This window comes from Oncorhynchus kisutch, linkage group LG27 (genome assembly GCF_002021735.2).
Source record: "Oncorhynchus kisutch isolate 150728-3 linkage group LG27, Okis_V2, whole genome shotgun sequence".
Classification (NCBI taxonomy): Eukaryota; Metazoa; Chordata; class Actinopteri; order Salmoniformes; family Salmonidae; genus Oncorhynchus; species Oncorhynchus kisutch.
In genome coordinates this window covers 19,462,058-19,479,948 of record NC_034200.2, presented here as the reverse complement: position 1 = coordinate 19,479,948, position 17,891 = coordinate 19,462,058, and the positions used below count along the sequence as shown (strand labels likewise).

At 41.6% G+C, this 17,891-nt stretch overlaps 1 protein-coding gene across 2 annotated transcripts in view; it reads right to left on the bottom strand.

Annotated features, from left to right (window-relative positions):
- The window catches only part of LOC109872347 (elongation of very long chain fatty acids protein 1), a 33,801-nt gene extending 18,761 nt beyond the window's left edge, over positions 1-15,040 (bottom strand). Inside the window, exon 1 of one of the 2 annotated variants that reach the window (XM_020463547.2) lies at positions 14,811-15,040. The gene's annotated coding sequence lies outside the window, so the exon portion shown is untranslated. Of the gene's footprint in view, positions 1-14,723; positions 14,791-14,810 lie in introns of those variants that run through there. The other variant, XM_020463548.2, reaches the window with a different exon arrangement.
- Positions 15,041-17,891: the final 2,851 nt, after the last annotated feature.

Here is a 17,891-nt window from a genome sequence, read left to right as displayed (position 1 = left end):
CCTGTCCACTCGCACCACCAATGTTGCTGAAGCAAGTTCTAGTCTGGGGATCGTCATCTGCTTGAGTGGAGTCACCCTTGATTTCCCCAGCATGAATGCGATGTGGACCTTTTGCATACCGTTTGTGAACCTAAGGTAACTTGCCATGCAATAATTTTGTTCACTTGAGTCACTGAAGTGATGCAGCTCTGCGGTCTTGACCAAAGTTCACAGGCATCATGCACCTGTCAATCTGGAATCTGGGCATTTGTTCAAGCTCTGAGAGCCATCTCTTCCATGAAATAGTGTTCGTCAGGGATGACTTCATCAAAAAAAGAGGGGGAGAGCACAGAGAGAGAACAAAGGACTAACTCCTAAATCCCCAAAATGGGAGAATTAAACAAATTCTACATTTGTGAATGGTCCGTGGACACTTAAGGGACAGTTATGACGAGTGCATTTCATTTGGTGATCTCATGAAGGACAGGAAACACAAAAAACGGTATGTCTTAATGTGTACATTTCCCAACTGTCAGGTTTACATCTAAATATTGGGAAAATAATGTGATTAAACATGAAACTATTTGTGAAAAGATGTGATAACCTTCTAAATGAGTATGGATTTTCATAAAGATCAACTAGTCAGTGGCCACGCCCCCGTGAGCCGAGACATCGCATTATAGGCGTCATGGACCTCCCTTTTCTACCGAAACGTATAAAACCCACTCCTGATGAAATTCACACCAGACCACGCAAACCCCGGTGTAAGCGTAGGTTGCAAATGGTTGAATTTCTGAGACCATAACATGCCGGGTGACGCTGGTGTGTGAAGTGGTTTAAACTACAACTCTACCAAAGGACAAGACTATACCACATGGAGCATTGGCTACAAGGCTGGAAATGGTTAAACTCAGGCTATCGATCTCTACAGAATAAGAGCAAATCTTAGACATACCATTTCTAGCAGGAGACTAGTAATTCTGTAAACCGAGGACCAGAATACAGACAACTGCCAAAACATTTGTTCTATGAGAACATTTCTGAATGGTACTCTGAAGTATCCATTCTAACAACCACAAAATACTTTGATCTTCAGGGAAACGCAACCAGGGAGACTGATTAACGCTCTAGCAGACAGACAGGATTCTAGCATAGAAGACAACGACATATGGGCGTAATTATAAATTGCCATTTATTTTCGAATGAGCGGTCATTCATGTAAAGTATTAGCAATTTCTATGAGTGTAGTAATCTTCCGAGTTTGCCGCTTTCTCTCAGTCACACCCCTTTCTTTTGTCTACCAAGCCGTCATATCGGTTTTGTCTGCTAGGGACTTTCCTTTGTATCATGTAGCAACCCAATGTATAATATCTGCTGTTTATGCATTTATGTGATTTGATTAGTTAGTAAATAATTAAGCCAATTTGTAGATCGCAGATTCTTAATTTATGCTAGGGTTTGTTCAGATAACCAAGAATTTTATGACGTTCAGATGAGACTGATATAAGGTAATAATAAATGAATGAGAATGACTAATCGATCAGATATTAAAATAACTTATATTCTGAAAATTATAGCTCTTTAAATCAACATTTTCTGGGGTTCCCCAACTTCCTAGTTAATTAAGTTTACATAATTAGTTTAATCGTGTAATAATAATAATAATAATAATAATAAACAGAATTGATTTGATCAAATTAGTCATTAAATGTGAATACTGTTAAGACAACTTGAACCCACCCTGAGAGCACACATCTGAGTTTTTTTTTGAGAGAGCTATGGCTTGTTCTTCTGTGGCCACTGATTTGCCGTCATCAACACTGAAACAGTCAAGTCCAATTCTATCACCTCTTCATCGTAATTCTCACAGTTGTCTTTCGCAGTGCTAAGTTTGTGCAACTCGGAGAGCATATAGCATCGAAAAGGTACGAGGTCTGCCATCATGGCAAATGTGCTCTTGCCAAAATCTTAGCAAGACTCCGATAAACGTGTTTGCCAGGTCAGGGCCTTGAAATCAAATTAGATTAGTCACATGCACCGAATACAACAGTGAAATGCTTACTTACGGGCCCCTTACCAACAATGCAGTTTTAAAAAATACGGATAAGAAAAAAGATAAAAGTAATTAAAGATAAGCAGTAAAATAAGAATAGCGAGACTATATACAGAGTCAATGTGCGGGGGCACCGGATAGGTGAGGTAGTATGTACATGTAGGTAGAGTTATTAAAGTGACTATGCATAGATGACAATAGAGAGTAGCAGTGGTGTAAAGAGTTGGTAGGGGGGGAACTGCAAATAGTCTGGGTAGCCATTTGACTAGATGTTCAGAAGTCTTATGGCTTGGGGTAGAAGCCTCTTGGACCTAGGGTTGGTGCTTTGGTACCGCTTGCTGTACGGTAGCAGAGAGAACAGTATATGAATAGAGTGGCTGGAGTCTGACTATTTTTAGGGCCTTCCTCTGACACCGCCTGGTATAGAGGTCCTGTATGGCAGGAAGCTTGGCCCCAGTGATGTACTGGGCCGTTCGCACCGCCTTCTGTAGTGCCTTGCGGTCGGAGGCTGAGCAGTTCCCATTCAACCAGTTCGATGCTGCAGCTATAGAATGTTTTGAGGATCTGAGGACCCATGCCAGATCTTTTCAGTCTCCTGAAGGGGAATAGGTTTTGTTGTGCCCGCTTCACGACAGTCTTGGTGTGCTTGGACCATGTTAGTTTGTTGGTGATGTGGACACCAAGAAACTTGAAGCTCTCAACCTGCTCCACTGCAGCCCTGTCGATGAGAATAGGGGCGTGCTTGGTCCACTTTTTTCAGTAGTCCACAAACATCTCCTGTGTCTTGATCACGTTGAGGGAGAGGTTGTTGTCCTGGCACCACATGGCCAGGTATCTAACCTCCTCCCTATAGACTGTCTCGTTGTCGGTGATCAGGCCTACCACTGTTGTGTCATCTGCAAATTGAAATAGTGGTGTTGGAGTCGTGCCTGACTGTGCAGTCATGGGTGAACAGAGAGTACAGGAGGGGACAGAGCACGCACCTCTGAGGGGCCCCTGTGTTGAGGATCAGTGTGGTGGATGTGTTGTTACCTACCATAACCACCTGGGGGCGGCCCGTCAGGAAGTCCAGGATCCAGTTGCAGAGGGAAATGTTTAGTGCCAGGGTCCTTAGCCTATTGATTCAGCCACGACTCAGTTTTTAAATGTCCCGTTGGTAGGATACAGTGGGGCAAAAACTTATATAGTCAGCCACCAATTGTGCAAGTTCTCCCACTTAACAAGATGAGAGAGGCCTGTAATTTTCATCATAGGTACACTTCAACTATGACAGACAAAATTAGGATACATTTTTTTTCTCCAGAAAAACACATTGTAGGATTTGTTATGAATTTATTTGCAAATTATGGTGGAAAATAAGTATTTGGTCACCTACAAACAAGATTTCTGGCTCTCACAGACCTGTAAATTCTTTAAGAGGCTCCTCTGTCCTCCACTCGTTACCTGTATTAATGGCACCGGTTTGAACTTGTTATCAGTATAAAAGACACCTGTCCACAACCTCAAACAGTCACACTCCAAACTCCACTATGGCCAAGACCAAAGAGCTGTCAAAGGACACCAGAAAAAAGATTATAGACCTGCACCAGGCTGGGAAGACTGAATCTGCAATAGGTAAGCAGCTTGGTTTGAAGAAATCAACTGTGGGAGCAATTATTAGGAAATGGAAGACATAAGACCACTGATAATCTCCCTCGATCTCGGGCTCCACGCAAGATCTCACCCCGTGGGGTCAAAATTATCATAAGAACGGTGAGCAACACAGGGGGACCTAGTGAATGACCTGCAGAGAGCTGGGACCAAAGTAACAAAGCCTACCATCAGTAACACACTACACTGCCAGGGACTCAAATCCTGCAGTGCCAGACGTGTCCCCCTGCTTTAGCCAGTACATATCCAGGCCCGTCTAAAGTTCGCTAGAGAGCATTTGGATGATCCAGAAGAAGATTGGGAGAATGTCATGTGGTCAGATGAAACCAAAATATAATATTATATATATATATTTTGGTAAAAACTCAACTCATCTTGTTTGGAGGACAATGCAGAGTTGCATCCAAAGAACACCATACCTACTGTGAAGCATGGGGGTGGAAACATCATGCTTTGGGACTGTTTTTCTGCAAAGGGACCAGGACGACTGATCCGTGTAAAGGAAAGAATGAATGGGGCCATGTATCGTGAGATTTTGAAGATGAAACGTGGCTGGGTCTTTCAGCATGACAATGATCCCAAACACACTGCCCGGGCAACGAAGGAGTGGCTTCGTAAGAAGCATTTCAAGGTCCTGGAGTGGCCTAGCCAGTCTCAACCCCATAGAAAATCTTTGGAGGGAGTTGAAAGTCTGTGTTGCCCAGCAACAGCCCCAAAACACCACTTCTCTAGAGGAGATCTGCATGGAGGAATGGGCCAAAATACCAGCAACAGTGTGTGAAAACCTAGGGAAGACTTACAGAAAACGTTTGACCTCTGTCATTGCCAACAATGGGTATATAACAAAGTATTGAGAAACTTTTGTTATTGACCAAATACTTATTTTCCACTATAATTTGCAAATAATTAATTAAGGATTAAAAATCCTACAATGTGATTTTCTCCCGTCATTTTGTCTGTCATAGTTGAAGTGTACCTATGATGAAAATTACAGGCCTTGTTAAGTGGGAGAACTTGCACAATTTGTGGCTGACTAAATACTTTTTTGCCCCACTGTACATGGAGCTCTGTACTTTCAGTCTTTTATACAAATGTCTAAAAATCACCTCTAACAATCCCTGTTAGTGAGCATTTTTCCTTTACCAATTTAATCCATCCACCTGACAGGGTGTGGCATATCAGGAAGCTGATTAAACAGCATGATCATTATGCAGGTGCACCTTGTGCTGGGGACAATAAAAGGCCACTAAAATCTGCAGTTGTGTCACACAACACAATGCCACAGATGTCTTGGGGGGGGGTGCAATTGGCATGCTGACTGCAGGAACGTACACCAGAGCTGTTGCCAGATAATTTAATGTTCCTTTCTCTACCATAAGCCACCTACAACATTGATTTTGAGAATATGGCAGTACGTCCAACCGGCGTTACAACCGCAGAGCACACTGTATGGAATCATGTGGGAAAGCGGTTTGCTGATGTCAACGTTGTGAACAGAGTGCCCCATGGTTGCATTGGGGCTATGGTATGGGCAGGCATAAGCTACGGACAACAAACACAATTGCATTTTATATATGGCAATTTGAATGCACAGAAATACCTTGAAATCCTGAAGCCCATTTTGAGGCCAATTTCTTTTTTAAGGTACCTGTAACAGATGCATATCTGGCGCAGCGGTCGAATGCATTGCATCTCAGTGCTAGAGGCGTCACTACAGACCCTCGTTCGATTCCAGGCTGTATCACAACCGGCCGTGATTGGGAGTCCCATAGGGCGGCGCACAATTGGCCCAGCATCGTCCGGGTTAGGGTTTGGCCGTCATTGTAAATAAGAATGTGTTAACTGACTTGCCTAGTTAAATAAAGGTTAATTCAATTAAAAATATGTATGCCCAGTCATGTGAAATCCATAGATTAGGGCCTAATGAATTTATTTAAAATTGACTGATTTCCTCAAATTAACTAACTCAGTAAAATCAATTAAATTGTTTTATGTTGCGTTAATATTTTTGCTTAGTGTGTGATATATTTATATATAAACACACACACACACACACACACACACACACACACACACACACACACTCAAAAGTTTGGACACACCTACTCATTCAAGGGTTATTATTATTATTATTATTCTAAAATTGATTAAATTGTTATTTTCTCCATCAATCTACACACAACACCCTATAATGACAAAGCAAAAACAGGTTTTTAGAAATGTTTGCTAATTTATTACAAATAAAAAAAACTGAAATAGATTTATACAAGTAAATTGCTATGAGACTTGAAATTGAGCTCAGGTGCATCCTGTTTCCATTGATCATCCTTAGAGTCCACCTGTGGTAAATTCAATTGATTGGACATGATTTGGAAAGGCACACCTGTCTATAAAAAAAAGGTCCCACAGTTGACAGTGCATGTCAGAGCAAAAACCAAGCCATGAGATCGAAGGAATTGTCCGTAGAGCCCCGAGACAGGATTGTGTCAAGGCACAGATCTGGGGAAGGGTACCACAATATCTCCGTAGCATTGAAGGTCACCAAGAACACAGTGACCTCCATCATTCTTAAATGGAAGAGGTTTTGAACCACCAAGACTCTTCCTACAACTGGCCAAACTGAGCAATCGGGGGAGAAAGGCCTTGGTCAGGGAGGTGACCAAGAACCCAATGGTCACTAACAGAGCTCCAGAGTTCCTCTGTGGAGAATCTTCCAGAAGGACAACCATCTCAGCAGCACTCCACCAATCAGGCCTTTATGGTAGAGTGGCTAGACGGAAGCCACTCCTCAGTAAAAAGCACATGACAGCCCACTAGCAGTTTGCCAAAAGGCACCTAAACAAGACTCTGGTCTGATGAAACCAAGATTGACCTCTTTGGCCTGAATGCCAAGCGTCACGTCTGGTGGAGACCTGGCACCGTCCCTACGATGAAGCATGGTGGCAGCATCATGCTGTGGGAATGTTTTTCAGTGGCAGAGACGGAGACTAGTCAGGATCGAGGGAAAGATGAACGGATCAAAGTACAGTGAGATCCTTGATGAAAACTTGCTCCAGAGCACTCAGGACTTCAGACTGGGGAGAAAGTTCACCTTCCAACAGGACAGCAACCCTAAGCACAGTCAAGACAATGCAGGAGTGGCTTTGGGACAAGTCTCTGAATGTCCTTAAGTGGCCCAGCCAGAGCCCGGACTTGAACCCATCGAACATCACTGGAGAGACCTGAAAATTGCTGTGCTGCTCCCCATCCAACCTGACAGAGCTTGAGAGGATCTGCAGAGAAGAATGGGAGAAACTCCCGAAATACAGGCGTGCCAAGCTTGTAGCGTCATACACAAGACAAAGTACTGAGTAAAGGGTCTGAATACTTATGTAAATGTGATATCAGTTTAATTTATACATTTGTTAACATTTCTAAAAACCTGTTTCCTTTATGGGGAATTGTATGTGGATTGAGGGGGGTGAACTATAATTCATTTTAGAATAAGGCTGTAAAGTAACAATGTGGAACAAGTCAAGGGGTCTGAATACTTTCTGAATGCACTGTTTATACACTGACACTACAAATAATCTAACTAACAAAACAGCAAATTAGATCACCTAAATGAAAATGAGTGGTTTGCTGGGTGAAAAGCTTGAGTCTTGTAAGAGCTGAACTCTCCAACCTCTGCCCTGCCTTAGCCTACAAAATAGTTTGAGTAATTACTTTTGAGAAGTAAATCCCATTATTCAAGTCTGAACATTCCACGAGGGGAATGACAAATTGTAAAATGGTTGTCAGTGTAACAGAAGCAAATACAAAAGCTCTCCCATCAGATTGGCCATTAAGTCACCCATCTCTCATTGTTGTGAAATTAGGCAACAAGACTGACCGTCTGGACCTTGTGACTAGGCAGAAAAATTGTTAGCTCCTCAGTCACTGGTTTATACCCACACAACAGAAGTGTGTGATGGAGACAAAGACGTATAGAGCAATATTAAATGTTACTCACATGAGTATGTTTTTTGTATCTACGGGTTATTGTCCAGCTTCATTGCTAACGAATGGACAATGTCCACTGGCTGGTTTGGTCCTACAAAACCAAAGCCCCCCGATGGGAGAGCATAATATACAAGGAAATTCTCAAAGCTGCTAATGTGAACCTTGACCATCTTGTACCTAGCCGGTGGGGATTCCAGTTGGGTGCGCCCACCCAGGCAGTGGCAGTGCTGGCAACACTAGCTGCAGTAACCCATGGGGAGGGGGTCACACTCGGCCATTCAGAGGGGACATATTATTGTGGCCCTGGTGGCACAAAGTCATCAAAAGTCTGACTGCACAGAGATGCTTGGGATATATGGTCAAATTGGGGGACCGCGTGTGGGTGTTTCAGGGGAAAGGGGAATATCTGATATCCATCACCTAGGCAAAAATGGGGAGATTTGATTAACCATTGTCAAATCTCCCCATTTTTGTCAATTTTTTGCATGCCTTCTCATACAGCTGCAACTGTATAAGCATTTGTAAATCAAGGTCTTTCTTGAGTTGGGCTCTGAGATGGAACAACTTTTGAGCATCTGAGTGTATGGTTGTTTGTTGAAGAAAGGGGTTGAGTGTGTATGCATCCCACAACTTTTGCTTGGGAGTAAAGATGTTAGGGACAATATTGGATGAATCACAATTGTTTGGTGAAAAAGTAATTTTTGTAATGGCAATACTGGTAAGAGGTAACAATCCTACCTATATTTGTACCTACATTACAAATATTAATTGTGGGAATTATGTTGGGAGATTATAATATGGTTTTAAATACGTCTACAGACCGTAAAGGAAACCACACTACAAACTATCACCCTCATGCAGTTAAGGAAATCATGAATGTCATGGACATATAGGATATATGGAGGCTTAAATACCCTGACCAAGTGAGATATACACCGTGGAGGCTAAATCAAGCTAGTCGTCTCTAGTCGTCTTGACAAAGTAACCATTCTCTCTGGCACCAAATTTTTAGATTTTTTTTTTTTAAGTGTCGATGGGGACAGAATACGGTCGGACCATCACATAATTGGCATACAGTGCCTTGCAAAAGTATTCATCCCCCTTGGCGTTTTTCCTATTTTGTTGCATTACAACCTGTAATTTAAATAGATTTTTATTTGGATTTCATGTAATGGACATTCACTTCACCAATTTGGACTATTTTGTGTAAAAAAAAAAAAAGAAATTGTTTAAAAAAATTATTACGGAAAAGTGGTAAGTGGATATGTATTCACCCCCTTTGCTATGAAGCCCCTAAATAACATCTGGTGCAACCAATTACCTTCAGAAGTCACATAAATAATTAAATAAAGTCCACCTGTGTGCAATCTAAGTGTCACATGATCTGTCACATGATCGCAGTATATATACACACCTGTTCTGAAAGGTCCCAGAGTCTGCAACACCACTAAGCAAGGGACACCACCAAGCAAGTGGCACCAAGTAGACCAAGGAGCTCTCCAAACAGGTCAGGGACAAAGTTGTGGAGAAGTACAGATCAAGGTTGGGTTATAAAAAAAATCTGAAACTTTGAACATCCCACAGAGCACGATTAAATACATTATTTAAAAAATGGAAAGAATATGGCACCACAATAAACCTGCCAAGAGAGGGCCAGCCAACCAAACCTCCCAGACCAGGCAAGGAGGGCATTAATCAGAGAGGCAACAAAGAGATCAAAGATAACCCTGAAGGAGCTGCAAAGCTCCACACCGGAGATTGGAGTACCTGTCCATGAGACCACTAAGCTGTACACTCCACAGAGCTGGGCTTTACGGAAGAGTGGACAAAAAAAGCCATTGCTTAAAGATAAATATAAGCAAACACATTTGGTGTTCACCAAAAGGTATGTGGGAGACTCCCCAAACATATGGAAGAAGGTATTCTGGTCACATGAGACAAAAAAAACAAACACTGTCTGGCACAAACCCAACCCCTCTCATCACCCCGAGAACCACATCCCCACAGTGAAGCATCATGCTGTGGGTATGTTTTTCCATCGGCACGGACCGGGAAACTGGTCAGAATTTAAGGAATGATGGATGGCTCTAAATACAGGTAAATTCTTGAGGGAAACGTCTTCCAGAGATTTAAGACTGGGATGGAGGTTCACCTTCCAGCAGGACAATGACCCTAAGCATACTCCTAAAGCAACACAAGTGGTTTAAGGAGAAACATTTAAATGTCTTAGAATGGCCTAGTCAAAGCCCAGACCTCAATCCATTAGGGAATCTGTGGTATGACTTAAAGATTGCTGGACACAAGCGGAACCCATCTAACTTCAAGGAGCTGGAGCATTTTTCCTTGAATGGCACCACACGTCCCGCTAGGGCACCTCCCCCCACTGCTCAACTGACACAGTAGCACACAGAACGCAAAAAATATTCTTAGAAATATTTAACCTCCACACATTAACAAGTCCAATAGCTCAAATGAAAGATAAACACCTTGTTCATCTAGCCACCAAGTCAGATTTCTAAAATGTTTTACGGCGAAAACATAGCACATATTTATGTCAAACCACCACCAAAGATAGGCTAATTTACATAGCCATTTTGTAGAACAATAGATGCAATCACAAAAGCAGGATTAAAAGTAAAATAATTCACTAACCTTTTGAAAATCTTCATCAGATGACAGGAATAGGACATGTTATACAGTACATTTATGTTTTTTTCAATAATATGCTAATTATATCCATAAATCACGGTTTACATAGAAGGTCATGGCTAAAAAATGCTACAACAATTCCTGGAGAAATTATGGTAACTCTGCCAGATAACAGAAATACACATCATAAACGTTGACTAAATATACATGTTCTACATATACTTAGAAAGATACACTTCTTCTTAATAAAACAGCTGTGTTACATTTATTTTTAACTTTACAGATTTCGTTCACTAGGCTATAATGTGAGTCGGCGCTCAGGAATTAGCATTTTGGCTCCTCCACAGAAACCCAAATTTAACACATAAATGTTCCCTTACCTTTGCTGTTCTTCCATCAGAAGACCTGGAAGGGTTTATACTTACCAAAAACAGCTTTAGTTTTGAAGTCTGTGTCTTTCGGTTATCAAACACGACATATTTCGGTTGAAATGCAGCCAAAAAGTAAAGTTAGTTCGCACCAAAACGTCGAAATTACATATTATATGTCGACTAAACTTGTCAAACTTGGTTCAGAACACAGCGTTAGCATGCTATATAGCTTCACCGCAATTCTCAGGACAAAGAGAAACACACGCATCGTTTAATCAATCTTGAAAGAAAGACACCACAGGCGCAGAATGCGCGTGAGATCTCGCGCGACCGAAAGGATTCGGCCGTCATTAATCTCGTGAGCGTGCGATTCACACAATGAGAAGCCCCATTGAAAGCGGACACCGCGCTGAAGGCATAGGAACTGTTCCCAGGACCGTAGGTGCTTGGGAAGGGTGGGGGCGATGACGTCAAAGTTGGGCCAACTTTTTGGATGACAAGAGAGAGTTTGGGAGAATGAGTGCCCTGAGAGTTCTGCTTTACTTACAGACATAATTTAAACGGTTTTAGAAGCTTTAGAGTGTTTTCTATTCAATAATATTTATTATATGCATATATTATCAATTTTTTACAGATTTTTTTTCTGTTTACTATGGGCACGTATTTCACCAACGGGGGTGAAGGCAGTATTCTGCCCTAGCCTTAACAGGATATTATTAAGGAGAAACATTTAAATGTCTTAGAATGGCCTAGTCAAAGCCCAGACCTCAATCCATTAGGGAATCTGTGGTATGACTTAAAGATTGCTGGACACAAGCGGAACCCATCTAACTTCAAGGAGCTGGAGCAGTTTTTCCTTGAATGGGCAAAACTCCCAGTGGCTAGATGTGCCAACCTCAGAGACATACCGCAAGCCACTGTATTATAAACTCAGCAAAAAAATAAACGTCCCTTTTTCAGGACCCTCTTTCAAAGATAATTAGTAAAAATCCAAATGACTTCACAGATCTTTATTGTTAAGCGTTTAAACACTGTTCCCCATGTTAAGACACTAACAGCCAATTAAGGTCACAGTTATGAAAACTTAGGACACTAAAGAGGCCTTTCTACTGACTCTGAAAAACACCAAAAGATGCCTAGGGACTGCTCATCTGCGTGAACGTGCCTTAGGCAAGCTGCAAGGAGGCATGAAGACCGCAGATGTGGCCAGGGCAATAAATTGCAATGTCCGTACTGTGAGACGCCAAAGAGGGCGCTATAGGGAGACAGGATGGACAGCTGATCGTCCTTGTAGCGGCAGACCACGTGTAACACCTGCACAGGATCAGTACAGCCGAACATCACACCTGCGGGACAGGTACAGGATGGCAACAACAACTGCCTGAGTTACACCAGGAACGCACAATCCCTCCATCAGTGCTCAGACTGTCTGCAATAGGCTGAGAGAGGCTGGACTGAAGGCTTGTAGGCCTGTTGTAAAGGCAGGTCTGTTGTAGTAAGGCAGGAAAATATAAGATGTCGGTCAAAAATGACATATCGGTGCGTCACTAGTTTATACCCGCACAACAGAAGTGTGTGAAGGAGACAAAGACGTATAGAGCCATATAAATGTTATTCCCCATGGGTACGTTTTTTTTGTTGGTATCTATGGGTTATTGTCCAGCTTCATTGCTAAAGAATGGACAATGTCCACTCCACTAGCCATATGCTCTCAATCATGTTTGTTAGAAAACGTATTCCAATATCTCAGTGGTTAGAGCAGGGTACTGGCTACAACAGGAGCTGTGGTTTTGATTCCTCCATGGGCCACATTCTGAATATGTCACTCACTGTTAATGTAGACAGTTCTGTAAGTTGATTTAGATGTAAGCGTCTGCTCAATGATAATGCCGACAAGACAGACCATCTGAATACTCTGGGTTTCTTGGGTAAAGGTTACATATTTAGGAGCGGGTTAAAGTAACTGTTCAGTGTTTCCAGCTTTCTATGAAATATGAACTATCATTAATTACAATAAGAGTGAAATACTTAAACAAATTTGGCAGGAAAAGTATGTTAAAAAAACGACTGGATGTGTTGGTATGGTGTGGGAGTACCAACAACAGAATGCTGTGGGCATATACTGGTCTTTACGCATATTCAAGCAAGTAGACTGCAGATTGGCCAGCTCAGCCAATGAGCCAACATGATATTCTGAAATAGCAAGCATTTTTTTAAACATTCTGTTTGAGATACAAGTCTGAGGCGGAGTTTTTGAATATTTTTTTCTCCAATTCATGTTTTGGCCACAAATACAAGTATAGGATGAGTCAACAATATTATTTGGGTATGAGTTAATAACAGAATATGAACTTTTAAAAAGTGAGATTGTCACTGGACACTAATGGAGAGAGCAGAAGTTACCCAACAACTCAAGTGTCCTCATCCCCAAACTTCCCTTTCTACTGACACTAACCACATTTCCATCCACAGTTTTTATGCAAGTAAAGTCATGCATTTTTTTTAAAACTAATCACGACAGCTTTGATGGAAAAGGTAGTGTCGGTACAATTTTATAAATGCCGACAGAATTTGTTCATTCGACATGGTGGAAAACCACGCAGTTTATTAGGTTACAGATTAAATCAATTATGATGAACTTCATAAAGTGGTGTATGGTGAGCTTGACACTCCTTTCCAGTAAATATTGAGGGTCTTATTCTAGTGACATGATAATCGATGCTTGACTGCTATTTGACAAACAAAAACGTAAAACACCCCTGGTGGGAAAATCTGCATATTTGCTTTATGCAGATTTTAGAATATTTGCATGATAATCTATCGGCAATTGGATGGAATTCTAGCTAGTGACATAGTTGGAATCCTTGGATTGTGTTTCATGTCTTGTTACCTACATGTCAGGTTGGATTTGATTTATGAGGGATAGAACATAGTTTGTCTTGGTAAACTAGCAAGTGTGTCTTGCTACACTATCTCAGAGTTGCTGTTGGTTGTAGTTTCATTTCTACGAGAGTCAATATAACATTGAATTTAGGCCTAGATTACTGTGAAATTTCTACTTGGTAATGTGTTCATGTCATGCATGTGCAGAATTTCCTTTGTCCCATAGGGGGAATTCCATGATGATAGTAATTCTATGAGACTCAGATTTTTCACATTGAACAAAACCCATTGATTTCTAAATTTAACAAACCATACAACTCTATGCACAAGGACTACTTTTAACAATTTACACAGAACATCTTACAAAAACATTTCATTGAAGAACGGTGCCGATGCAAAGTCGGTACTTTGTATCTGCACTGTACTTTAATTATTTTGGGGGTAAAATTTTCTGTGGAAATTGTTAGAAGTAGTTATTGTGAATATAGTTGTATGGTTTGTTAAAACTTTGAAATCAATGGATTTTGTTTGGCATACAGTTTAATGTGAAAAATCTTAATCTTGGCGTAATTCCGTTACCCTGAAATTGTCCATAGGCTACTGCTCTGTATCGTGTACCAGCGCCACAACATATTCAGGGACCTAAAAGGAAAATACAAGACTAAAAATGTAGGTCTCTCTACGATACAAGTCAATAGAATAGCATTTTTGTTTGACAAATCTGCTTTGATAAACTTGATCTGGTGGTCATGTTTGACTTATTTTAGACAAATGGCATAGGCATTTCCTTCTCTTTGCTGATAGTCATGCATGGAAGAAGACAAATATATTGAGGGACTAGGAAGATTCTAGCCTACATGATTGAGGACTGAATTTGCGATAGGCCTAGATTTACTTAAACCTCATTGTAGTTTTTCCACATTGGGAATTGACTTTACTAAGTCACACACTTATCTTTTGTGATAGGGCAAAACCACTTTCTGCATTTCACAGCCTGGGCGATATTGCAATTCTAATGATGCGCATAAGATAATGACGTTTGCATTACAAAACCATTACAATAGCTAACGTTACTGGTGAAAGCGTAGCTTTAGCGTCAGCACATCCAACCTTAATATTAACCTTCTTTATAAAGATAAACACCTTAGACCAAATACCTTGAAGTAGTTAAAGGTTGTTTCAAATGATACATGTGTGTTCAAGGTACACCACAGCTTTTCCCCCGCATGCATGCACGCACTCACCTGAGGTTTTGTAGGCTGTGTGTGTGAACTCGCTCCAGGGTTGCGGTACAGAAGCCCTGGACAAGCCCCAGTAATTGGCCCGCAGTGAACTTTTCCAATTATTTCTTGGTAATTGTATAACTTTTTTTCGCCACTGAAACACTCGAGCTGTCACAGCGCGTTTAGGTCAAACCGAAGGGTGTGTAGCCTACACAGCACAATCCCTCCTCTGACCAGAAGGTTATGCTGTTTACCACGTGTTGCTCCCTTCATATGCCTTCCATTTTTTAGCAAAAATGTGCCAGATTAGAGGATTATATAAGGTTATTATGGAATTGTAATATAAATAACATTTAAATAATCAAGATTCAATGTTTGATATAGGTGTTAAATACTATACGTTTGGTTAATGATGCTTGTACAAATGTCCCAGAATCTCCTCAGCCAGTTCACATACACAGCCTACAAAACCTCAGGTGAGTGCGTGCATGCATGCGGGGGAAAAGCTGTGGTGTACCTTGAACACACATGTATCATTTGAAACAACCTTTAACTACTTCAAGGTATTTGGTCTAAGGTGTTTATCTTTATAAAGAAGGTTAATATTAAGGTTGGATGTGCCAATCACCAGGGAGAACAGAGGAAAATGTCCAAGGTTTTGCATGTCATCAGTCTTGGGTTGATCTGCTTTCAGGTTGAGGGAACTGATTATTGACAGTGACTTGGCCGAATAATTTTAAACCCACGCCAGTCATCTTTGTTGTCCATCCCCTGCTACAGAGACAGGCCTAGATGACCATTCACTGAGACAACATTTCCACAACGTTAATTTGATGTAGCTCCTTATCCTCCCACTGCACGTCTCTAATGAACCTCTAAATTGTTGCTCTGACCATGTTGATGTATTTTATTCCCCACCCTATATATATATATATTCATATATGTTTCACGTGTTCCTTCATTTATTTTACACAATCCGAATGCCTTTGTATTATACAAGGGAACACACATTTTTCTTCAATAGTGTGAAACTCTTTTTTTCTCTCTCTCTCTCTCTCTCTCTCTCTCTCTCTCTCTCTCTCTCTCACTCACTCACTCACTCACTCACTCACTCACTCACTCACTCACTCACTCACTCACTCACTCACACGCACACAGTTGCTTTTAAAATGTTTAATGACCCTGTCACATTGTTACAAAGTAATATACTCTCTGGAAAGCAAACATGTCTTTCAAGCACCAGGATATTATCACAAGGCATTAATTTTCGATGTTACGATTAAAGGGAAAAAAAGGGAAAAGTATGCAGCTTGAACAGGAAATGTGTCACTGTTATTTCCCTCCCGATAACTTAATTTGTTACCCAACTCGCCTGTGTTAATTCCGTTCACCCTCAGCTCCCTCTGTTGCCATGGATATGCTATTCCTATGGCAACTACGGGTCTTTGTGGATGGCCTCGGGCCTCGACCACAGAGGACTCTCAGAACCTTTCACTACATTCCCTTCTAGCTCACAGACACTAACAGTGGCAGTGTTCTCTTATCCTCTTTCTCTTTCTTTCTTTCTCTCTCTCCTCCCTTTCCCTCTCTCTCTCTCTCTCTCTCTCTCTCTCTCTCTCTCTCTCTCTCTCTCTCTGTCTGTCCTGCTTGTCTTTTGTGTAATCACAAGCATTCTGTTACCTTAATCTCAGTGCACATTCCACGTCAGCCAGGGTCTCGAGAGCTGTAGGCAATGTGACTGTGCATTTATGCTTCATGACACCCAGCCTTTACTACAGAAGCCTCCCATTGTACCACAGGGAGGGGAACTACAGAGGCTCTGTGACCACTCACAGTTTAGTCCTAATTACCACCCCTGACTGAGCCATCAGTTGTCTAAGTATTCCTGTGGGGGAGGGGGAGGTAGGGACACCTGTGCCCAGATTTGTAGAGTCGTTTGCATACCCCTGTCTTGAGGGTGAATGAATGAATGAAACAGGCTTTTTTACATTTTCGGTGGCAAAGGGAAACCAGAGCCCTGTCTTTAATGATGCATGAGGAGTATTGAAGCAGGCCAGAGCAGAGACACTGCCTGGCTGCCAGAGAAAGTGCTCCTGTGTCAGTGAGAGTAAAAGTGGCGGTGAGTACTTGCATCCAGTGTTGCTGCTGACACAGGTGCTACAGCTGGGTCAGAATCTGAAGGCTAGGTTAGGTCCAGTCTCTGACAGTCCTAGTCCCTCTGTGTGCCTGGGGCCTTAGGCGGGTGGTGACCAGGTGGGGGGTCTCCTCTCCACCTGCCGGATGAACAGGGTCAGCATTGGGGGAACCATGGTCTGCGGGTGGGCTTGGCCAAGCTCAGCATCGTGGCAGGGTGCATCATCATCGGGGGGTCAAGGGAGTGTGATGAAGATGCCGTAGGAGGAATCTTCATGGGTGCAGGGGGGCTGGGTAAGTACATCCAGGACTACACCTATTCTTTGGTTTTGTTTAGTGCATTGCAATGTGCTATGCAAAACGTGCTATACAAAAAGTGCTATGCAACATTTCATTGGTACTTGCAGGGCATAACATTGCAAGAGGCATGCAAACATTATTTATAGCTAAAATATATGCCTACAGATATTTACTGGTAGCTTATTCAGTTCAGAAACTAGTTCATCTTTGATGGTGAAACCACCAGTAGTCTTTTCCCCCAATATATTAACACTTCATGCAAATGTAAAGGATGCACTCTGAAGTTTCCTGTGCAGGGAAGGGGAAATTATGTTCACAAAAAAAGTAAATAAACTCATTGCAAATAGATTACCTTGATGTCAAAAAAATGACTTAATTTTAAGTGTTTTTAGTAAACATTTTGACTGATATGGATGTTTATGAGCAGTGTGCTCAGTTTTTTAAAAATGGGACAGATTCCCGTCTTGTGCTACTCAACTACAAATGAGCTACCACATGATGGTTAGCCTACTGGTAGAAACAATTATGTTCTTTCTCCAATTCTCATGACGTTCTGAAAATAATGTTTTTTCATTTATTTTTGCTTTTGTTTTAATGGATTCTAATTGTATGTATTCACAGACTCTTTTTTGATAAGTGGATTTCCCTTTACTAACTTTATTAGCCCAG